The following is a 15,667-nucleotide window of genomic DNA, read 5'->3' on the forward strand; positions in this document are numbered from 1 at the left end:
ACCCAGGTAAGTGTCTGAGACTGGATTTGAACTCAGGTCGTCCTGAGTCCAGTACCAGCACTCTATCCCCTTTACCACCTAGCTGTCCCTTCTATTTAACCACTTAACATCAATTATCTTTCACAAAGGAATATTTGAGTTGAAGATATAGCAATAACTAAAATACAAAAATTTTCCCCGATACCTTAGGGCAGACACTCCCCAACACTACCTTGGTCTCTGGAGAGACAGCCCAGTTCATAACTTTGTTTACCAAGGTCAGGTCCAGATGTGGTATGACTGCTGGATGAGCGTTATTTCAGTGGATCCCAAAAGTCAGCCCTGAGGGTCATTCCTTGCTCCTTGGTGTGTTGGTGCTAGGCTGGCTACAAAACCCAGCATGGACTTGTTTCCCTGAAATCCTAGACCTCAGTGACTCCCAGACTCCAGGAAGCTGAAATTCCTGAACTTCAGAAACTGACAAGTTCAGGGCCTCTACACTGATCTCCACCAAACAACAGCCAAAAAAAACGATGCGGCAAAGGACAGAGGCCTGTTTTCACAGGGCCACTTGTCAGGCTTGGAACCATAGAAGCTGGTTCTCAAACTAAGCATCATGGTGCTCCAGGGCACCAGTAAGGGAAACAGCAATGCTCCTATCTGCCAGACACCCACCAGCTCGGAGTAGTTCACGCTTCATCATTAGATCGGGCTACATTCCTTTGGTTCGTGTCCTCAAATGTTTGAGATGTTTTTTTTACTTGTTCCTTTAGCCATACCAGTGACTTTTCTCCCTTACAATATCATATCTTTGCGAAACTGGGTTTTTTGCTGTTGCTAGGATTAAAAAGCAAGTACAATGAGGACATCAATGAAGAAAAGGAGATGAGGGTGGTAGTATCTAATTCAGTTCCAAAGGATGAAACCTTGCACAATGCTCATCACACAGTGCACGTACATTAACTAAGGAGTTGTGGTGATGTAGGAATACATAATAAATGAATAAACCAATATATAAAATATATTAAAATTATATTATTATTCTTATAAATATGTAAGAATAAATAAAAATATTTTTCCAACAATTTATATGTATAATTTTTTTTTCAAACTGCTACTAAGTTGTTAGGACATAAATACTTATTGCCTAACTACTTATTAAACAGAACGATGAGGTATTTCTTATCTTCTAGGGGTACCAAGAACAAATTTCTGAGACACTAAGGGTGACATGAACTGAAAAAGTCTGGGAACCTTTGCCTTACAGCCTTGTCTCTCACTGGATACCACAAGCAAAGGAGTCAAACTAAGACCAGAGATCCAAGAGGGAACAGTTGCAGAGAAAGGTGGTAGCTCTGTTTGACTAATGCTTTCGGGTTTGTTTTTTTTTTACTTTTAATTTTTATTTATTTTATTTTTCAACTTATGGAATAAAACAAATATTTTCATAACAGTATAAGAAAAAGATTGCACATGAAACTATAAATCTATTGTGTATAACTTGCTATTCCTTTAAAATATATTAAAAAGTTGTATAAAATTTTTCCTTTTTCCCCCATTAGATGCAAAAATGTATGTATGTCTATATATACTATATAATACATATATATTTCTATACATACTTCTATTTATCAGTTCTTTCTATGAATGCACATAGCATCTTCCTTCATATGTCCTTTGTAGTTAGTTTGGGTATTTATAATGGTCATTCGCTCAAAGTTGTTCTTAAAACAATGCTGTTGCCACTGTATACAGCTTTTTCTTGGTTCTGCTGATTTGCCCTTCATTATTTCATGCAAGTCTTTCCATGTTTTTCTAAGATCGTTGAGTTCATCACTTCTTATAGCACAGTAGTATTCCATCACAAATATATACCACAACTTGTTCAGCCATTGCCCAGCTGATGGGTATCCCTGAAATTTCCATTTTTTTGCCAACACAAAGAGAGCTGCTATAAATATTTTAGATCATATAGATGCTTTTCCTTTTCCCCTAATCATCTCTGGAAAAAGACTTAGTAGTGGTATTGCTGAGTCAAAGGGCGCAGGCAGTTTAATAAATCTTTGGACATAATTCCAGATTGTTCTTCAAAATGGCTGGATCAGTTCACAATTCCACCAACAATGAATTAGTGTTCCAATTTTTTCACATCCCCTCCAACATTTGTCACTTTCCCCTTTAATAATTTTAATCAATCTGAGAGATGTAAAATAATATCTCAAGGTTGTTTTAATTTGCATTTAATTTGACTAATGCTTTTGGAAGGCACCCTCTATTCTAGCTAGGCAGTTGGTTGAAAAGACTTTTTCTCACCACATAATTAGCAGAATGGAATTAGTTACAGAAGGTCTACATATTTCCAAAGTATCTCCAAGGCATTTCCATTACCTGTCATCACAGCTCTCCAGGAAGCAGGCTCCCCAGTCTCTTCCACATGGAGAATTTTGTGAACATATTCTGGGCATGCGTCAGTCAATCCCTGTTATAGTTATAAGGGCTGGCTTTTCTAGGAGAGAAAGTGAAAAGAGATATATTGGGAAACATAGGTGATATTAAAAAATAAGTAAAAAGTAAAACAGATAATGCCTGTGTACCCAACTTAGCTGGCTGGCTATGATGGGTTCCAAAAGACCTTGCCCATGAAGACTGTCCTTTTGAAGAAGAAAAAACTGTCACAGTTGAAACTCTGAGACTCTCCTTTGGGGAGGAAAATGGCTGGGATTTTTTTTCTTCTTCTCTTCTTTTACTGGTGAAGGTGTTGATTCACTTATAAGAGCTAAAGCTTAAGCTGGATTCTAAACTAAAAGAGAGATAACAGGGCTTCTTTTTCACTAATGGGAAAGCAACAAACAGCACTTCAGGTGAGGTCTCCAGCTGAAATCAAAAGCAGAGAAACTCCATGATATATCTTGCTTCTTGGAGTCATGCCTAGTAGCCACCACTGCATGAATGGACCAACCGGGATCCAGGCTTAACTACATTCTCTATCTATTTGCTCAGCAGAGATTACCCAGTCCTGGAGACCAGCAGAGTGTAGGTCCAGTGGGAAAAACATCAGACTATATTGCCAGAAGAGCATGAATAGTCCTGTTTTGTCAAAAGCATAATTTTCTCTTCCACATACACAGCCCCAGTCACATATTTGCAAAATTCCTGCTTCTCCCCATACATTCCTTAGGTGAGTCCACTATTCTACTGCATTTGTGAGAAAATATAGCCCAGTTTGAGGGGGAATGTTCTACCATACTGCTCCTTTTCTTACTTGATTTTTTTCTTCTAATTAATTATATCCTTTGGCTGACAAACAAAAGTAAATATATTTTTTATAAGCTAAGGTTTTTCTGTTAGGACTTGTAGACCCAAACAGTACCTTGAATCTTGGGTAGCTTTCTATGGGCCTCATTCTTAAGATGGGGGTGCCCTAGGTACTACAAAGAAACACTGATATGATATAAAAATACAACTTGACTTATTCAATATGGACGTCCCTAAAAAGTTGTATAGATTTTTGTATATCAAATAATGTTTTGGGTAACTGTATGTATGGAGTTTGCTAAGGAACTTTGGTACTTCAATTTTTTTTCATTCTTTTGTAATGCAAACATCCCCAAATGTATGCGTTTTGCAATTTTGGATTTTCAAATATGGCATTCTCTTGGGCCTAGCTTTGTAAGTCCTGCTGAGGCATCTTTCTGCTTCAGAACTTGTAAGGTTAGAAACACACAGAGATTCTCCCTGAATTTTTTGGATCTTTAGACCAGTCTGGTTGTCAATAAAATGATAACTACTGCAATGTATTCAATACTGTCTGGTTTGCAATTCCCCTTTTCATACTATATAATAAGTATATTTGGGATTTTTGTAACTGCAAGTGTCATCCTGCCTCTGAAAATAGAAGTTACTAAATTGAGGACTTTTCTCTGTAACTTTTTAAGATTCTGAAGTTCTTCCCCAACACAAGTATCATTTATACATTGTAAACTCTCCAGCAAAAGCTCTGTTGTTCTTTATGTAAGAGAGCTCAAGGCCATTAACCTTGGCAATGGAAAAAGCTATTTAGATTAAAACAAAAATAAAAGCAAAAAACCCTCCCAAGGATACTTTCATTTGTATTCTTACTTATCTTTGAAATTTATTGCAATTTCATTAGTCTTTCCTATATCTCTAAACTGATGGGAAAATCTCTCCACGTTGCTAACGTTGTGATAATGCTGATCTCAGCCCAAATGAAATAGTTCTTTGTAGCACCAAAATTCCAGGGACAAGAGATGAACATATTCTTGCATATCCAGGGCAGATAAGAAAAGTTAGATCCCAAGTTCACACAGGTCAACTAAACAATCACTGCCCTAGAATTCCTAAGAACTAGGAAATTCAAACATTACTGAGGAGTGTCAGAGATGGCACCTTTTCTATATGTAACAGTGGTGGGTGGCAAGAGACACTCTTTCCTGGCTCTTTCCTTCTGGGGTCTAGTGTGTATGACTTTTCCTAAATCAATTCCCTGCCCTCTCTCCACTCCTCTCCAACCCCCACCCCCCATCCAAGGGAACCTTCTGTAATAGGACAATTGGGAGGAAAGTCAGGAGAGGATCCTGCCATAGAGAAGAGACTCCAGCTCTCTACTTACTAGGCCTCTCACTAGAATATTGCTGGCTCAGGTTGGACCTAAGTTTCTCTTTGGTCTAGATAGATATAATCTCTTCCCTGATGTGGGGGAGTTATACTGATTTGTATCAATAAAAATCCATTTGGTTTGTCACAAACTCCCAGCTGATGAAAAATCCTAGCAATTAGAAAGGGAATTTTCTAGATGGCTAGGTACAGCAGTGGTTAGACTGGTGGGCCTTGAGTCTGGAAGACTGGAAGTCAAATCCAGTTTTAGGAATTTATGATCTACATGACCCTAAGGCAAGTCATTTAATCCCTATCTACCTCTCTCTTCTTGTTTGTAAAATGAGGATAATAATAACATCTACCTCCCAGGGTTGTTGAGAGAATGAAATAAGATAATATTCATGAAGTGCTTAGCATAGTACCTGGCACATAGTAGGCATTTAATAAATGCTTTCTCCCCTTGCTCTCTGTGTCCAAAGGTGACTATAGTCTCCTGCTCAGCTACTTCTTTTAATGCTTGCACACCCTGAATGATACCTTAGAAATATTGATTTTTTTTGAGAATACCCAATCAAAACAAAACGTGAGCAGACTTTTAAAAATTTTTAAAAATTAAATAAGGAATAAGACATAGGCTCAGTGGAAGCCAGAAAGATGTAAGAGATAAAGAGATAGGAGTTTCACTGTTGTCTACTCCTGGCAGAACAGCTCAGCTATAATCCCTTCTCTTGTCATTTCAGGCATTCTCTTTCAGAAACCTTTAGCTCAGGACAGTGATCACAAGAAGCCATGGTACTGGCTAGTGGAGTGGCAGAGAGGTGACTAATTCCCAATCCTTTTTTCCCTCTCTGAAGTCCCTCAGAGGGCCTCCTGTCCTCTCTCATCATGCTACACTGTTCACCTCCTACTGCCCTCAAGTTTTCTTTTCCCTCCCTTCTAGTAAGCATTCACCATCCCCATTGACCTTCCTGTGCTGTCCCTGTAGGCAGCCATTTCAGCTCTACTCTAGCTCCTTGGGTAAAGGAGGCTGCATGGATAAAAAGCAAAATCTAGCTAGTCTTCTCTGGTTATGGTCCTGTAGCCTAAGTTCTGACACTATCTTTAGGGTTGCAAATCTCCCCTAACCCATCTGGGAAACTGCTACCTCCTCACAAGCTGATATGAGACCACAGGCCTCCACATCATACAGATAGACTGGTTGAGTCCCTCCCAAAGAAATCACATCACGCATATCCTGTCTTCAGCCTTCATAGCCTTTTGTGGACCACAAAGACCATCCTTCAGTAAAATTCTTTCCTCCCAGTGTGTGGTGCTCCCTTAATTTACAGGAAATTTCATATTTTGAGGACAATTGCAGCCAAATGTAGGGAGCAATATGGATTGGAGAACATAAATTTCTGTTTTTAATTATTCTTAATTATTTTCTACTGACCTCTCAAAATAATCCTAATTTATTTGACTGAAGGAGTGGCCCACTAAATCAGGAGCCAAAGGGGAAAAAAGGAAGTATGGAGCTGAACAGCCCTAGGACTGCAGCTGCAGGCAAGTCCCCAGCTTTGGTCAGACTTTTTAAAAGAGATACACAGTCCTTTGAGTGGATATATTATCTTTCTTCCCAGCTGCATCTAATTCCTAGCCAAAAAAGACCTTGAAAATGAGTTTGTGCTATGCCAGAGCTTTAGGGTTTTTCCCATAGGGCCAGCCTGCAGAGGTACCAAACCTAGCTAAATCTCTAGAACAGGGGTTCCAGTGCTTAGCATAGTACCTGGCACACAGTAGGTGTTTAATAAATGCTTGCTGTTGGTGGTGTTCTTAAACTTTTCCATGTCATGAACCCCTTTGACAGTCTGGTAAATCCTATGGACCCCTTCTCCAAATAGTCAGTTAATATACATTATTTAAGTTCTTACTATGCACCAGGCACTGTGTTAAGGACTGGGGATACAAAGAAAGGCAAAAGATAGTCCCTGCTCTCAAGTATCTCACAGTCTATAATGCATAAAATAAAATACACAGGATTACAAAGGAAACCAGTTATGCTGAAATAGTTTTGTACACATGTATATGTAGTATATAGATATATATAGGATAACATATATGTATGCAAATCTATACATATGTATGTGTTTCTATACATGTGTGTGTATACATACATGTACACGTACACTTATTTATATATATTTAAAGTCACAGACCCCAGGTTAATCCCTCCTGCCTAGAGATTCACCTAGGCAGTGGCAGACTGCCACTGACAACAGATGGAGACACAGTGGGCTGGAGTCTGCTGAGCAGTTTTTCCCCTCCGAAGACCCAATCTGCAAACTTGTGAGTGTAACTGCCAAGCTGGGGAGGTATTTTCAGAAGGGTGGTAAAAGAGTAAAACAGAAAAGAAAAGATCATAAAGACTAGGCTAAAAAATGAATAAGGCAAATGTAAAGAAACATTTTAAATAAGAAAATAAGAGCTATTTTTTAAGACTAAAATTGACAAACAATAGGTAAATATAATTTTTAAAAATAAAGAGAAGAAAAAGTCTGGTCATCAAAATCACAAATGAGGAAAGGGGAGATCATAAGAAATGTGAAAGAAATTAAGAAATTGTCAGAGGTAATTAGACATAGCTTTCTAATATTCTTAAAAACCTAAAAGAAAAGGATGACTATCTACCAAAATATCTATTTCCTGGCAAAACAGGATATAGAGAACAAAAATAGACCAGTCTCTGAAAGAGAAGACAGACCAGCCATTATTGACCTCCTGAATAAAAGGGACTATGGCCGCACTAATTTACAAATGAATCCTTCTAAACCTTCAAAGAACAAGGAATCCCCACATATTTAGATCCTCTCCACAATTACAGAGGACAAAGGCATACTGCTCCATTCTTTCAATGAGCCAACTATGGTTTTGATAACCAATTATGGCAGATGAGACTGCAAAAGGAAATTACAAGCTACATATGAATATAAATTCAAAAGAATTAAATATAAGTCAATGGAACACAGCAATAGACAACAATTTAACGTATCTGTGACGACCAAGTAGGATTTATGCCTGGAAGGCAAGGTTGGTTTAATATTAGGAAATAAAGATGTAAACATAATCAATCATATCAATAAGAAAAATATTAAAATTACATAAAAGGTACAAAATGATATTGGGTTAAAAATACAGAAATAATTTCTGTCAAAAATGTTTAAAAATAGAGGAAGAGGATCTTGCCTCCATAAGAAAAAAAAAGAGTCTTATAAATTCAGCACTGACAGTATTTGCAATGAAGGAACATTAGAGTTATTCATTAAAAAATAGATGTAAAGCAGGGTTAGGCATAGTGATAAGGAATGAAAAAAGAGGAAAAAAGGCATTGGAAATAAAGATGCTTTAATTGTCTACTTGCAGATGTCCTGATTATACAGCTAGGAAATCTGGGTGACTCCACAATAGAACTAATGGAAGGAGGTGAAGTGGACTGGGTTTGGTTTCAAATTCCAGCTCTGTATGCTTTCTGGCAGGTCATTTCACCTCGCTCTGCCTTGGTTTCATCATGTTAAAAGAGAGATGGACTAAATGACCAGCTTTAAAATCCATGATTCTGTTAGGTAATAGCAAGGGACTGAGATTCAATTTCATTCGATTAACCTTACTAAACATCTATTACATGGCAGCCCCTATGATAGGCATTAAAGAGAGAGAAAGGAAGCAAGGAGGAAGGGAGGAAGGAAGGGAGGAAGGAAGGGAGGAAGGACGGACGGACGGAAGGAAGGAAGGAAGGAAGGAAGGAAGGAAGGAAGGAAGGAAGGAAGGAAGGAAGGAAGAGAGGGAGGGAGGAAGGAAGGAAGGAAGGGAGGGAGGGAGGGAGGAAGGAAGGGAGGGAGGGAGGAAGGGAAGGAAAAAAACAATCCCTGAATTCTAGGAACTTCCTTTACCTTCCACAGAGATAGGAATCAATATACACATACATAGTGGCTGAACAATAACAAAGTATAAAATAAACCCGTAAAATATTTATATTTCTATCTATAGCACTTGAGGGAATTTAAATTAACTTAGAATACAATATCAGAATGAGTTACCAGGAGATGCACTACTTAAACTATCAAACCAAGTCTTTTCAGCTACAGTGGAGCAGGAATATGAGACAGTCATTAAAAAAAAAAGAGACAGACTAGGTCTTCCTATCTCATTCAGGATGGAAGTACAGGGGCTGCTCATGGATGAGCTCACCACTTAGCAAAGAAGTTGATCTGCTCCATTTTTCAGATCTGGGCTGATTCATCCCTCCTTAGTAAATTTGGTATCACCTCACTCCTACAAGCTAAGCATATTAAGGTGGTTATAAGATCGATTGATTTAGCCCACTGCAGATTCAGAACCTCTGGGTTTAATAGATAGGCTAGCCTCTTTAGTAGCTGGGATTCCAGATATAAGCCACCATGCCCACCTGGGCCTATAGCCACTTAAAAAAAAAACCAGTCTTCAGTATCTCCCTCGGACACTTGAGGGAATTCTACTGAAAACACCTGGGGTTCTCCACTTCTCCAGTAGCCACTCTTGACCTAGCAGGTTTGGGTTTTTTTGTCTTTTTTTCAACAACTAGCTGTCTGAATTCCAGTTAGCCTAGGAATAAATGAGTTGTTGATCCAATATTACTATATGAAACCTACTATCTATAATTGACTTGTAGCCCTCACACCTTTAGGGTATTTCATGCCCTCAAGTCACTTTCTATACCACGCATAGATTTATTCAGTTAGTATATTGTGATTAAGGGTTTTTTCTGTTGCTGTATCTTTTGGGGGATAGTTTTAAAATTTTTATTTTTATTGAAATCTTTGGTTTTTATATCATCATCATTTCTAGATATATTCCTTCCTCACCTGGCAGGATATCCCCTGTAATTTTAAAAGAAAGAGAGAAAAAAAGGAGTTCATTAAAATTAATCAAAAATTCAACTGGATCATACAGTTCTTACTATCATGAAATTAAATAGAAAAGAAAAATACAAATTCTTTCAACTGAACAGCATTTTCTCAGATCTTTGGTGCTGATGGAAAACTCTAAGAACACACATCTGCAGTCCAGGAAAAAGAAATGAGTTAAGACCTGTTCACTCCCATGTTTGAGTCTCACCTATTAAAGAGATTCAGAGGAAGTGAGGTTCTGCCATGGCTCACCATCTGTTGGAAATAGAATTGGAAGTAGTTTACAGTCCCCATCACTGGGGGAGGGTGGGGGAATGGGGTGGAGAGTGGAGGTTACTAGCTGTGCCTCTAATCAGTAGTCATTCAGTTCAGTCCCAACTCTCCTTTGTCCTGGTCACGCACACCATCTCAGTGACTGATGCTGCCATCTCAGAGGAAAAAGAAGAGGGCAGGAAAAAAGAGGACACAGACTAGATATTGTCTTTTTAGTCTTTTGCATTGGCTTCTGCTCCTAATGGAAAAAGAGAATAAGCAAGATCCCAGATGGATGGGGGGAAGGGAAGGCACTCTTTCTCCGTGTTAGAATCCCAGAATTTGCACTGCCAGCTTCTCTTTTTCTGTGAAACATTTCCCCAGAGACCAAAAGAAAAATTCAAAGATATAAAAGGGCCATGCAGATGCTCCTCTACTGCCTACATATGTCCAACACAAATCAGGAATAAGTGAGAGATGGGTAAATACCATTTACTATGGTAACAAAAGGCATACTTTGGGCAACATAATTAATTTTGTAATATATAAAATTTACATAGCTCTTTTTGTCAACGTGCTTCTGACCTACAAGATTTCATTTTAGTGAGACAGCAGCTTTGTGAGGTTGATGCTACAGTTATTATTGTAATTTTATTGATGATGAAACCAAGGTTGAGTAACTTACCCATAGTCACATAGTAAGTCACAGGTGAAAACTTGTCTTCAGAACATCCTAGAACAATGTTTCCCAAACCAGATGAAGAACTAGTGAAAAATATAAAATTTCTGTCCATGAAGTGCTCTGGGGTTGGCAGCATCCAGGTGTGTTTTCTTATTATCTCAGAAACCAAGGAGAAAGATAGGGCAGGATGAAGGAAGGGGGAAGAGGAGTCATCAAGAAAATAAGTTTTAAGAAGAAAAGGTCTTCTATACCCCAAAGAGATTTTTTTAATAGAAGGATCAATATATACAAAAATTTTTATGGCATTTCTTTTTGTGGTGGCAAAGAATTGAAACTGAGGAAATGTCCACAGTTGGGGAATGGCTGAATAAGTTATGACATATATTAATATATATATATATATAATACATATAAATATATACAGGATTGTGTTCGTCCTTCTTTGGCAGAGAAGACCATGCCATCAGATAAATGATGACATGACTTGCACTTGACTTTGTTTTGAGTGAGGGAGGGCTGTGCAGGTCACCAGCCTCACTTCTCCTCCAGAGCCATCTGAATCCAGTGACCAGATATTCCTCAGGATGACTGGAGATGACCCAGGATAGAATAGGTCTATTTAAGAAGTAGCCAGAGTAGATGCAGCTAGCTGAATACTAGCTGGGTAACTCACCTCCTCCTCTCCTGTCTGCCTCCCCCTCACCTTCCTTCTCCTCTCCAAAGGAAGGTAAACTTCGATGGCCAAAAGATGCCCAATTGACTTGGGTTTTACTGGCTTCTTTCCTATTTCCCTTCCTCCCCTCCCCTCCCCTCGTCTCGTCTCCCTTCTCCTCTCCTCTGTCCTGTCCCCTGTTCTGTCCTCTCCCAAAACCTTAAACCTACTGCACTTTGAAACTGGGACTCCATTGGGGCCCTGCCTGAGGGATCCTCTGGACTCTCCTAGCTTGAGAGTGATTATCAGTAGTAACTTGCTGTTTCCCAGCCTGATGTCTTTCTTTTTCTTGACCTCATTAAAGGGGCCATGCCCTGGCTACTTATTAAATAGATCCATTCAATGAATGGGCATTGCCTCACCCTAAGTGAGTATCTGCAAAGACCTTGGCCTAAAGGGCCCAAGGTCTTCCAGTGCATCCTAGGTCATCTCCAGTCATCCTGAGGAATATCAGGTCTCTGGATTCAGATGGCTCTGGAGGAGAAGTGAGGCTGGTGCCCTGCACAGCCCTCCCTCATTCAAAACAAAGTCAAGTGCAAGTCATGTCATCATTTCTCTGATGGCATGGTCTTCTTTGCCAAAGAAGGACAAACACAATAAATATATACATATCACATATGTGTATATACACATATACATATATATACATAGGGGGACCCAAATTGCTCATACAAAAGTTGACTGAAATTTTCCAGGTTATACGGTAAGAGGAGGTTATTCCCTGAGGAGTTCAAGGATGCCTCCATCGTCCATCTCTATAAAGGTAAAGGGAATAGATTGTCCTGCAACAATCACAGAGGGGTCTCTCTCTTAGTCATTGCTGGCAAAATTCTTGCTAGAGTCCTCCTTAATAGGGTGATCCTTCAGCTGGAAGATAGTCATATACCACCTGAGAGTCAGAGTGGTTTCAGAAAGGACTGAGGAACAGTTGACATGATGTTTGCTGCCCTAAAACTCCAGGAGAAATGCCATCAGAACAGAGGTCTGTATACAACATTTGTAGATCTGACCAAGGCCTTTGACACTGTTAGTCGTGAGGGCTTATGGAAAATTATGTCAAAATTTGGTTGCCTAGAGAAGTTCATCTGTTTTGTATGTCAACTTCATGATGGCATGTTTACCCAGGTTCTGGATAGTGGACAATTCTCTCATGCCTTCCTAGTCACTGATGGAGTGAAACAAGGCTGTGTGCTTACTCCCATGCTTTTAGCATGATGCTTTCAGCCATGTTGTCAAATGCTTTCAATGAAGATGAAAATCAAGGTCAACTACCATACCAATGGTAAGTTCTTCAATTTGAAAAGGCTACAAGCCAAGACCAAAGTGGAGGATCACCTGGAAGGATAAGGTACCAGACACTGACGTCTTTGCTTGAACTGAACTACCAAGCATTCAAACTATGTTCCAGAAAGCGCAACTCCCATGGGTGGCCACATTGTTCGAATGCAAAATGTACTCATGCCAAAAAGATTATTTTATGGAGAACTCGCATGGGGCAGGCGATCACCTGGTGGTCAGAAGAAGAGATACAAGGACATTCTCAAAGGTCTGTCTCAGGAACTTTGGATTTGACTGTGCAACATGGGAGACACTGGCACAGGACCGCTCAGCACAGTGTGCCCACATCGGAAAAGGTGCTGGATGTAACTCTATGAGCAAAGCAGAATGAAGACAGCACAAAGGAAATGTAGGATGCGCAAATTTGGAGTAACCACCCCAAATATTCACATGGACTATCAGTGCCCAATCTGAGGTAGAGCATTCTGAGCTCGTATTGGTCTGATGAGCCATGTCAGACACACTGAAATTTCACTTTATCATGGTGATGTCATTTTGGTCCTCTTCACCAATGAAGGACAATTATCTCTGTCTCTGTCTCTGTCTCTCTCTGTCTCTCTCTCTCCGTCTTTCTCTCTCTCTCTCTCTCCATATATATATGGAATACTATCAGGTTGTAAGAAATGATGAAGGTCATGGTTTCAGAGAAACACAGGAAGACTTGTACGAACTGAGGTGAACAGAACCAGGAGAACAATTTGTACAATAGCAGCAATATTGTAAAGACAAACACCTTTGAAAGATTTCGGGACCCTGTTCAGTACAACGACCAACCATAATTTCAAAAGATGCAAGATGAAACATGTTACTCGCCTCCTGATTCAGAGGTGATGGATCCAGAGTTTATAGTAAGAATTTTGGGGGGGGGGCGGGGGGGTGCCCACAGGCAAAATTTGTTTTGTTTGACCTCTGTTTTTAACAGGGTTTTTGTTTTTCTTGCTTTCTCAGTTGGTGGGAGGAGTGAGAAAATGTGGATGTGGAAATAATATCAAATTAATTTTTAAAAAATTAAGGACCTCCAACAGTGAAACTTTTTCAGACATTAAAATTGGCCTTAGATTACAGATGGGTTTTTGGAAAAGGCAAGTCAAAGACTCATTTGCCTTTCACCAACAGTATGCCAATTGTTCCCTTCCTGAGAACAGGGTTCTCCAATCCATGCTTCCTGCCTAGGAAATACTTTCTGAATTAAGAGAACTTGACTATTATATCTGGCATTTCGGGTGCAGCACTTTCCATGCAGGCAGGCACGTATTCTTTGGCAACACGGAGAGGGACTTTTGTTGGGACTCTTTCCTTTGCAAAGCATTTTCTACGTTAACACATTTGATCCTCACAACAACCCTGTGAGGTAGGATGTTTGTCTCTACCTAATTTCTGTTACACTGCTTTCTGGCTTCCCAGTTTCTGTCAAATACTGAGTCCTTACCCCAATACTTTGGCACTTGTGTTGTTTCCCAACTGTTCTAATACCAAACTCTGGTTTAAAACATCTGAATAATTTTATTGTATGATTTCTTAAAATGTGATGCTCAGGTTTTTTGTTTGGTCATATTTTTTAGGAAGTTTGATGGATCTTATATATCCTCAACCTTCTTTTTCAAATTAGTTGTTAATTTTTCATGTAACTTAAATTTTCTTCTTTTAAAAATATTTTTACTTTGTTCTAATATTTATTATCTCATGGTGTCATTAATTTCTGTTTCTCAAGGAGTACACTACTTGGGTAAGGTTTTCAACCTTATATTCTAACCTATTTTTTATTCTTTTCAATTTTCCCCCCTGAACTTTCATTTCATTTTTTATCTCTGATTTCATCCATTAGATTGTAAGTTATCTGAGGGCAGGAACCGTCTTTTGCCTTTTTTGTGTGTGTCCTCAATACTTAACATAATGCTAGCATATAATAGTGATAACATTTAATATAATTTCTGGACTTTAATAAAGGCAAGAGCTTGAATTAATCAGAAGAAGAGCCTGGACCTAACAGTCTCTTTATTCTCTGAAGTAAACTCAGAGAATATCTCTTCTTATGTCAACAAAGCCAGATGGGGCTGACTTAGCATACTTCATGAGACCCTTAACCCAAGACACTATCTTGAATAATGGGATTTTTTGCATATTTTAATATTTTGTGGACATATACTATGTTATGGCAGGTCAATGGTAAAGAAAACACCAATGTCTTGAGTCATAATTTCAATTGAAACTTTGTCAACTCTGTTATCTTATTGAATTTACAACCTATCCAAGTAAGAAATTAATTTCTGATGGTATAGTTGAACACATATAGAAACCATAAATCTGAGGAACACAGACACCCTTGGATTATCCTAAAACAGATTTAAGCCTGGTCATTCCTGTAACAGTCAGTCAGAGATTTCCTTCTCTGGCTCCATGACCATGTAACCGCTAACTTTAAGGGAATAAACAATATGCATTTAGCTTGTTTGCCTTTTTTAACCAAACTTTCAGGTCAACAATAGGTACATAATAAATATAGTGAAACTGAATTTCTTCCAACCTCTCTTGTCCTTGTGGTCAAGCCATGGAGGTTCTCTTTGTAATTGCTGTGGAGTTAGGGTAGCTAAGTGGTGCAGTGGATAGAGCACCAGTGCAGGAGTCAGGAGGGCCTGAGTTCAAATCTCACCTCAGACACTTGACACTCACTAGCTGTGTGACCTTGGGCAAGTCACTTAACCCCAATTGCCTCATCCTGGGTCATCTCCAGTCACCCTGATGAATACCTGGTCAATGGATTCAGATGGCTCTGGAGGAGAAATGAGGCTGGTGACCTGCACAGCCTTCTCTCACTAAAAACAAAGTCAAGTGCAAGTCATGTCATCATTTCTCTGATGGCACAGTCTTCTTCGGCAACAAAGGATGAACACACACTCAGAGGGCAGAACTAAGCATACAGGTAATAGCCCTTAATCACTGAATGGGTGGTTGCCTCAGACAAACATACCTGAGAAAGATGGTAGCTTAAAAAAGGTCTCCCACTGTGTCCTGGGCCATCTCCATTCCTCTTGACTTAAGTCTTGCCACTGGACTTCAATGAGTCTGGAAGAGAGAGTGAGGCTGATGATTGCTTAGTTCTGCCTCACTTAAATCAAATTCACTTGCAAGTCAAGACATCAGTCTTGTGATGGCATTTATCCTCTG

The 15,667-nt window shown here is 39.2% G+C and overlaps 1 long non-coding RNA gene across 1 annotated transcript in view; it reads right to left on the reverse strand.

Moving 5' to 3' along the window:
* Window positions 1-2,367: 2,367 nt before the first annotated feature.
* Window positions 2,368-15,667, reverse strand: part of LOC140520110 (uncharacterized) — a 28,174-nt gene continuing 14,874 nt past the window's right edge. Inside the window, exons 3-4 of the long non-coding RNA XR_011972398.1 lie at window positions 15,471-15,565; window positions 2,368-2,485 (exon numbers count right to left, since the gene is read on the reverse strand). This is a non-coding gene — a long non-coding RNA (uncharacterized lncRNA). The remainder of the gene's footprint in view (window positions 2,486-15,470; window positions 15,566-15,667) is intronic.

Source organism: Notamacropus eugenii, chromosome 1 (genome assembly GCF_028372415.1).
Source record: "Notamacropus eugenii isolate mMacEug1 chromosome 1, mMacEug1.pri_v2, whole genome shotgun sequence".
NCBI classification, from domain to species: Eukaryota; Metazoa; Chordata; class Mammalia; order Diprotodontia; family Macropodidae; genus Notamacropus; species Notamacropus eugenii.